Raw genomic sequence first — 10,000 nt, 5'->3', positions numbered from 1 at the left:
TGGCTCTGGCTACATTTATCGTTTTATCTATTTACGTTAATGGATTCGTCACTGAAGAAAGAAAACAGAAATATAATAATAATAATAATAATAATCAATAATAATAATAATAATAATAAGAAGAAGAAGAAGAAGAAGAAGAAGAAGAACGAAGCAACAACAACAACAACAACAACAAGAACAAGAACAAGAACAAGAAGAAGAGTAAGAAGAAGAAAGTCTCCAATTAAAAAAAATTCCTCGCTGTGTTATTTATAATTGCACACAATTTATAGAACCTTGAGAAATTATTACGTAAATCTGCCTGTTGTATCTCGAACATTCACATCGTCGTCCACGCAACACTGAACTGTGACGGACCCAAAAAAAAAAAAAAAAAAAAAAAAAAAAAAAAAAGTTGAATATGATTAATAAGTCGGAAAAATTAAAAGAAAAAAATAATAACTAGATATTCAAATACTTATAAATAATGCCATATAATCAATAATGCTAGTCTCTTTCGTGAGTTGTGAGATGAAAACAAAATTAAATCAATATACAAGTTCATACACGTTTGCATACATATTTACATACAACAATACATAAAGGGGAATTATTGAAAGAACTAAACCGTTGCGTTTAAAAGCAGAGTGCACAAGGACATTCATTATTATTTGTGATGAGTTACGCCAAGTAAAGTGTAACAGTATGAATGTCCTCTCCATAAACAAGTGCAGCTACTTAGCAATCTCAAAGTACTACAATAACTAAATTTTCATTGACAATTGAATTGGAAACCGATTTTACTTTATTGCACATGACTGTGATGGTTATTGCTTCCTAGCAAAGAAAGATAAAGGAAAGGAGAACGCATTTTCGAGAAGTTCGGCAGTAAGGAGGCTTTCGCGGCCGTGTTGGAGGCGCCTTTTTCTCGCGGCTGTTCTGGAATCGTCGGGCGTGTTGTGGAGCGCAAACACGCCCCAATGTGTCGGGAGAAATGCCGCGTTTTCTGATACAATGCCTCGTCTAGATTCATCTAGGGAGTCCTAGTAAACTCGGGAGTCTGTGACGCTCGCCATAGGCTCGGCCCCCAGAATGCCGTATAAATACGATGGAGGAAGTAGCAGCAGGAGGAGGAGATATAGAGAGAGAGATCGTAAAAGAGAGACTCCAGTTAGTCACAGAGAGATATCCTCAGTAAGAGCCACAGATCAGATTATCAGTGAGAGATCAGCAGCAGGAGTGGACGGATTATCTCGTGTTATCTCGACGTCGAGCAGACTTCCGAGAAGAAAAGGTCCTGCTAGAGGTTTTGGGTAGTTCCTGCCTTTCAAGTAGACTAGTTTCTGCAATACGGAGTCAAGAGGACGTCTACAATTGCCGCTCTACTTTTGGAGAAGCCATCGCTTTGAATTACCAAATTGACTAGCAAGTATTTGAATTGCCTCACTGTTCCCCCAGTTCATGCAGTGTAAGATTCTCTCTTTTTATGTAAATAGGAGGTACCATTCTGCATTTACCTTTGTTAGTAAGCTTGTAAATAAACCTTTGTTGTGTTAGTGTTTCTTTCTATATTCGTATCCCCAGTTTCAACTGTTGGTGTTGTAATATATTTTTTTTTATTATTATTTCATATCGAACCTGAAGTGGACCTCTCTCAGAGGCCGTACCATTGTGTCGACCTTTTGGCCAGGATATTTCGACACCGTAACAATGACAAAACGTTTTCCTTTCTTCCGTGATATATTGGTTAAAGAACCAGTAGAATCGATGACTAGTTATCCAGTGTGTAAACAAACTATTGTTTAGAATAATAAAATGAAAACACAAAAAGGAGGTGCTTTAAGGAAAGAAATTTGTGAACGACAGATAATTGCTGTATAAGATAGCAAGGTTTCCATAGACTTCGAGACGCATCAAACCTCATCAAGTGAGAGTCTTTACTAAAATAAAATAATAAATATATAAAAAGATAAATGAATTACTTCTCGTTAATGTATAGTAGGTGTCTGGTAAGATCCTTATTCTTATTATGTATTTTTCTTGCACGAAGAATCGTATCAATGCTTATCTTGGGATGTGATGAATAAAAATATTAAATCCTTTGAAATTAAGAGGTCTCCATTCTTTGAATGGAAAGACATTGTGTTAAAGATTCTTTAAAGTTAAATATATGAGACTCAGTATTTCTTAAAATAAAAAAGTATGCGTCATTTGCCCAAAACCTTTTGTAAATTTCCATTATTCTTCGTATTATTGTCATTTTTTCAATAGATAACTGAAGTTTTACTTTTAGCTCATACGACCCCCTACTCCCTTAATACCTTTTACTTGTGTGTGTGCCCCCCTGACCACCAATCCACCCATCCCCATGCGGAGCAGGGAACTAGGCATGGGGTTCGTGGGAGAGGCTTAAGGATTACTTTTAGCTTTCAAGTAACTCTGGAATCCTTGCTGGGGCCACTAAATGACTCAAGTTTATATCATGAGATAAACTTTCGAAATAAAAGAGACCGCTATGATGTAAAACTTCTTAGAGCTCGGCGAGTTATGGGCTCTTAACGCAATTAAGGAACTTGCATTTCGCTCATCTCAAATTTAGTCCATAGGTACTTTTCAGAAATTGCGAAATATCGGGATCTTTACTTTAATTAGCTCGTAATGCATTGGGGAAATGTGACTTGGCTATACCAGTCGTTCAAATTGTTATAATGATTCGTGCGTTATCCTTGTTATTAAATATCCTTTAACGATAAGATGTGAAACCTTTTTATTTCGTTCTCGAGTGAATTTTCTTAGAAAGTTAATGAAAGGGGAAAAAGTTCATGATTTAAAAGCTAAATTCGCCCCTGGAGTAATTACATGAACCCAGCAAAAGCAATCAAATATATTGTTGCAGTGTTGTAACAGTTCCACCAACTACCATCATTACTTATGGTGCGGGAGGCATTAAAAAGAATATGATCTACGCGTCACTCTGTTAAATTTTATATATAGAATAATATGCCAGATCCAAAAACATATTTTTATAGATGAATAAAACGTTAAAATGTAATATTACAAAATTATGAAATATTAACAATTGCGTAGCTGTCAACATCCAAAGCTAAATTGACAAATGTTTTATATTTGCCACACTAAATTTTCCAGACGACTTTGAACTGATAAACCTATGAACAAAGAATCATTTACGGGTGTCCTATATTTGGTTACAAAAAAAGAATTAGAAGGCCTCAGAGTCAGGGACACTAAAGTTCCCAAGACAATTTTGTCTTGTAGAATTCAAGGTAAACATAAAATATATTAAAGGGAAAAATCACTCGCTAAAATCAAAATAGCTGCTTCAATAAATCAGGACACTGTCGCAATAACTCCTGAGTGAGGGGCACAGGCGGTCATACAGACACAGAGACAGACAGACAGACAGACAGACAGTCAGTCACACTTCCACTGGAATAACCTACAGAGAACGCTTTTCGGTACATATTAAAGGTGAAATAATGTAAACGAGAAATCCAGCTTCAAGCCGAATAGTTCCACTTCTTTTTTATTTTTCTTTTCATTCGTATTCCCCTGCGTCCTGCCCTCGAGCGATTCCCGGCATAACTCCTGCTTGTCATTCAAAATAACCTCCGACGTCACGCCGAATGTCTTTCATGTGGAATTTGACCAAAGGGGGATCCAGGGGGTTAATGCTGGAAGGGGTTCCTCGGTCCCTTTGGTAGTTAGGCCTTCGCCTTCCTCTTCGACTATTCTACTTCTTCCTTTTCTTCTTCTTCTTTTTTTTTTATTATTTTTATAGGGAGGACTAGTGTGTGCGTGTGGGGTCGGGTCTCTTGTCCCAGCTAGAGGCGACCAACTTCTAGTTCTGGGCAAAGAAAAGTGAGAAGAGATAATGCTGGCTAGCAATTTTTTTTCTTATTTTAGCTTGTAAAGAAATGGGGAAAACAATTCTGCTCGGCTCTCTCTGATTGGGTGGTGTTTTGATCTCGTCTTCTCATACACCTCTGATGGCCTGCTATTGATCTGAGTGCTCAAATATTTTTTAAAAGATGATTTTCATTATCTTAATCAATATCCATTTGGGAGTCACGAGTTTCCTAACCTAGTAAGTATTCATATAAATAAAGATGTCATTTATTCACCATTCAAGTGAACTGTATAATTAGCAACAACATTGTTTTAGTAACAAGTACAATTAAGCTTTTCAAAAACTGTTTTATCCTTCGAGATTAAAACATCTGATTATATTTGGACTGTTTTCTGGATGGAAATCTTTTTTTTTCATGGTAGAATAAAACGGATATGATGTTGATCTTGATAGATCCCATTTAATTTTATTACCATTCAGATGAAGTACTAATACTCATTTAATCGTAATTGTTCTGATGTAATCTTCTAAAAGTCAAATTCTCTCTTTTATGGATATTATGTTGACCATGTATATATATATATATTATATATATATATATATATATATATAAATAATAATTATATATTATATATTTAATTAAGTATATATATATATATATATATATATATATATATATATATAATATTATTAAGCGAATAACAGGAAAATTATAAGCAGAAACTCAGTGCCAAGCGTTTTCTTCTACATTTCAGGCCATCGTCTGGGTAAAAAAGTAAATATACACATACACACACACACACACACACACACATATATATATATATATATACATATATATATATATATATATAATATATATACATACGTACATACATACATACATTATACTCCTTCCTTAAACTAGTTAATAAATAATAAGTATGCAGATCACATGAAGTAGCAAAATTGACCTGTCAAAAATAAGGAAATGATGCGTTAAGAAAAACATAAAAATGTGCAACCGCTGAATAGGAATAGCATAATGTTTCGCAGCCACCAAGAGAAATATGAAAAGGCATTTTTCCGCTATTCAGTAGCCTCATTGTTATGATTGATGATGGTATAATGTGAGTAACTTTTTTGTAGTGGAGGGAATCCATTAGGTAAATATATCCTTACAGACAGAGAGAAAGGATTAATAAAAAGTTGATGCACCTGATGACACTTTCCCATAAGACTCGTTATAACAAGTAGTCTTTCATACATAGATGATACACACACACACACACACACACACACACACACACACACACATATATATATATATATATATATATATATATATATAAATAGGATATATATATATATATATAATAAAGGTTTTTTGCCACGAAGGAAAAAATGAAAAAGCGAGATACCCAAGTACTTTCGGTCCTGTTCGGACCCTTTATTGAGGCAAACTGATTTTACAGAGGACAACATAGTCAAAAGAAGGCTTAATATCCAAACTGACACTACAAGATTAGCAGTAAGGACGATTTCCCTCTACTAAAGGAGGAAACACCTGAGGGTAGCCACACCTTGGGGAAACACACGCAATAAACAAGTTATTCTTCCAGAAAACAGTACATTTGAAAAAACACGGAAGCATATACAATTTTATATCATAAAATTTACACAAATTTCCCCAAAAAATTATTATTAATGAAAAGACGAAAGAAAATATAAATATATATATCGAGCAAGAGAAAGAGGGAGAGAGAATATCGAACCAGAGAGAGAGAGAGAGAGAGAGAGAGAGAGAGAGAGAGAGAGAGAAATAATAACTATATACATGTGGGACTAATTTATTAGTAGTTCATTTATTTTAAGGTCCTTCATAAACATCTTACAAATATATGGGTCCAAATGGTACATTCCCAGACTAAGATTTAGGTTGTTTTTATCAGTGATTTGTATAATTGCCGATTCCATTAAATTTCTTGAAACATAATCATTAGATCTAGCAATTACCGAGGTATCACCCCAATCAATACAATGAGATTTTTCACTCAGATGGATAAACAGTGCATTTGAAGTCTGGGCTGTTCTAACTGAATACATATGCTGCTTAATACGTACACATAAATTTTTACTTGACTAACCAACGTAAAACGATTGGCAATCCTTACAAGGAATTTTGTAAATGAGTTTGTTATTTGTTACGGGGACTATTCTTAATTAGCATATCTTTTATGGTATTGTTTATAAAAGAAACACTACATTAACATTAAACGATTTAAATATTGATTTTATGGTTCAAATCCACGAAAGTAAGGTAAGCTAAGTACATTTTTAGGCATATCTTTTTCATTAATAGCAACACTATAAAAACTTGTTGTGAACTTTTTGATAAAATAAATCAGTTAAATGATGGTGGGTAGCAGAGATCGTTTCCTATCTTTTTTATGTATTCTATTTCTTGGTCAAGATATTAGTGGACTCGTGATACGCAAAAAAGAGCGTAGGAACATAGAAGAAAAAATTGAAATTTTAATATTAAGATGGTGGCCAGAATAAAAATGTACATATGTTAAATTATTTGTGGGTTTTCTATAAATACTGAATCTGCATTGGAATGATTCTCTATGTATTAATACATCTAGGAAAGAGATGACATTGTTATTTTCGATTTCAACAGTGAATTTTATGGATGGCACTAAATTATTCAATTTTGACAGTAAATCATTTACATCGATACCAACAGGTAAGACTACTAAGATATCATCGACATATCGGTACCACCATTTTAAGGGGACAAGTGTGATATTCGGGAGGTGTTGTCTCTCAAAAAAAATTTATTCCATATATAAGTTTGAAAGGAGAGGTGATAAAGGGTTACCCATGGCCATACCTAATATTTGTTGGTAATATTCTCCATTAAAATAAATCTGCAATCACAAATACATAACTTAATCAAGGAAATTATGTGACTAACGACATAGGCATACAATTCATGCAGTACAAGTTCATTACTTAAATATTCTAGCACAGAGTCGATAGGGACTTTTGTAAACAAAGAACATACATCAAAACTGACAAAGATAGTACAATATTATTTAATTTTTCCACAAGCTCAAGAGAATTCCGGATGTGTGAATTAGATACAGTTCCTAGTAGAGGGGATAACAATTTAGTAAGATATTTAGATAGTTTTTATAAGCAATTGATCTACAGTACTAATAATGGACGCATAGGTTTGCTTTCCTTATGAGTTTTGACTAGGCCATATAAATAAGGTAATGAGGGACACCTTACAGTTAACTTACACAAAAGGTCTTTTTTATCTTTAAGAATTTGTCTGATATTGATATTAAAGTTTTTTATTACCTTGTCCAACGGATTTTTTGCGAGTTTTTTGTAAGTTTATTTCATCCTATGTAAAGTACGCATGCGTGATATGTAGTCAGTTTTGTCAAGAAACCACTAAACTATTGGATTATCAGCCTTGGTAATGTGTAAGCTATTATCATTCTTCAATTCCTTTAAACTTTTTCTGTAGCGAGCGGGGAAGTTATTTTCATGATAGGCAGGCGTAGCACTATATGTCATGCCTTTGATAATGTCTAAATGATTTTGTGGTAGGTCACAGTATTTTTCAAACTTATATAGATATGTCGCTATTGATAAAGCTTTGGGTTGTCTTTCTTCATTTGTAACAAACCCTCAGCTTTATCAATAGCGAAATCTCTATATAAGTTTGAAAAATACTGTGACCTACCACAAAATCATTTAGACTATCAAAGGCTTGACATAGAGTGCTACGCATGCCTATCATGAAAATAACTTCCCCGCTCGCTACAGAAAAAGTTAAAGGAATTGAAGAATGATAATAGCTTACACATTACCAAGGCAACAGTCCTAACCAAAAAGATACAAAAAGCATTCATGATATATTAGAAGGATATAATCCTTCAAACTGGAACAAATCTAATGAAAAAAACATCTTGAAAATAATTGAAGAAGTTCCAAAATAAAATCCAAGTGGTCAAGAGAACCTCATAAAGAAAATATACATAAACCAACATATTCCGACAAAGAAAAATGAATAAGGTGAATCTTGTGAATATCCTAATTGATGCATTAGGAAAAAGAATGCCAAAAGCATGCAAACTGTGTAAGGTTTGGTATAGCATAGTCAATCCACAAAACCTAATCAGAAAATGTGCTGCATGCAACATTCCGACCCATCCACAGTGTGCTGAGGTAATACAAGATTGAGAAAAGATACAAGAATTTTTTGTTCAACATGTCTATCATGGATAGACAATGTTATTAAATCAAGATGAAGTACAAATATTAGTGAGATGAAGAAGAAGGAGAGGAAGAAGAAGAGAAGAAAAAGAAGAAGGAGGAAACGGAAGAGAAGTAAACAAAAATGAAATGACAGAAAAAAATAAGGAAAACAAAGAACAAGATAAAAGTATGGATGCAGAGATACTCATTGATACTACATATGAGGCAATAAAGCAGCATACCTACGAAGAAATAAATTACGATATGACAACAGAAAAGCAAATCCCGAAGAGGCTCTACCCAGATCTATACAATGACGGGAAAGAGGAAAAAATATACAAGAAAAGACAAAAATCTGCAACCTTTTGAAAAGAGGGAATTGCAGATTTGGAGAAAGATGTTACTACAAACATCCTAAGATATGTCAAAAAACTATGAATATATGGTAAATGTGCATACTTAGATGGATATGGGGATGATTGCAGAGATCTGCATCCAAAAAATATGTAAAAACCTAAAAGAAGGAAAAGGATGTAAGTTCGACAAAAAATGCAAATATATGCACCCTGTAGCCATGAATCATAATCAAATAAATAACCAACCAAGTAATAAAATCCAAAATAAGAAAGAAACAAATAAAGAGAGAAATCAAGAAATATCAGGTAAAGAGAAAAGCAAACCACCAATGAGATATGCAGAGGTGTCAGCAAAAAATTTCAAAGCATCAGCTCCGAAATTCTACTCAAGAGATAACTGTATTTATTATGCAAGAGGATATTGCAGAAACGGAGAAAACATTGCAGATTCAGACACAAAATTAATAATTATGATGAAGGAAGATCAAATATTATGGAAAAGTTGGATTTTTTAATGTCAGAATTTCTGGAAATGAAAAAAAGAAACAACATACCAGAAACAGGAAAGAGACATGGGAAAATCCTTATTACTACAGTATTAAATGAAGGAGAAAAACACGCAAACCATCATAGTGATGAATGCGCAGGGTTTAGTTACGAGTAACAAAAATCAAAAAGAAAAATAGAGTACTTAGAAGAACTAACCCAAAAATGAAAAGAAAAATAGATATAATGAATATAAGTGAAACCTGGTATTCCCAAGAGACTGGGAATGAGATCAAATAAAAGGGTTCCAAACTTATAGATCAGATAGAAAAAAAAATAGGAATCAAGGGGGAACCGCAATATATGGGAAAGACAAAAACAAGGAAAAAATATATGAGAAATATAGTAACTCAGAATTTGTGAACTAATAGCGGTAGAATTGAATCTGAAAATTGATGAACATATAGTAATATATAGACCTCCTAATACTAAAGAGTTTGACTTAATAATTGAAAAATTGGATGATATATGTAGAAATCACAAGGACTGGACTATTCTCCTATCTGGTGACTTCAACTTTCCTTCGTAGAATGGAAAGAACGAATAGGAGTTGTGGTTGTACTTATACATATAAAAAAGAGAGTAATAGTAGTGCAGAAGATAAGAGGCAATTTGAAAAGCTATTAGATATGCTACTAGAATACAACATTCAACAAATAAATCACCTGCCAACAAGAAAGGAAAATACTTTAGACCTAGTATTTGTGAACGAGATGAATTAGTGTTAAAGAAATAATAGTTTTATAATGCGAGTATTTCAGACCATAATGTCATAGAATTAACAGTTCATTCCAAAGCAAGTGAAAATAGAGATAAGCAAGAATGAAAAAGTGGGAAGGATATGGAAAATACAACTTCTACAGTAAAAATATAAAATGGTCAGAAATTAATGAAGAATTAAACAAAGATTGGGATAAACATTTTCGTAGTGATGACATAAGGGTAAATACGGAGATATTATATAAAATATGGAGATAATAGTGGAAAAATA

Source organism: Macrobrachium nipponense, chromosome 31 (genome assembly GCF_015104395.2).
Source record: "Macrobrachium nipponense isolate FS-2020 chromosome 31, ASM1510439v2, whole genome shotgun sequence".
Taxonomy (NCBI): domain Eukaryota; kingdom Metazoa; phylum Arthropoda; class Malacostraca; order Decapoda; family Palaemonidae; genus Macrobrachium; species Macrobrachium nipponense.
This window is presented reverse-complemented; position numbering follows the sequence as displayed.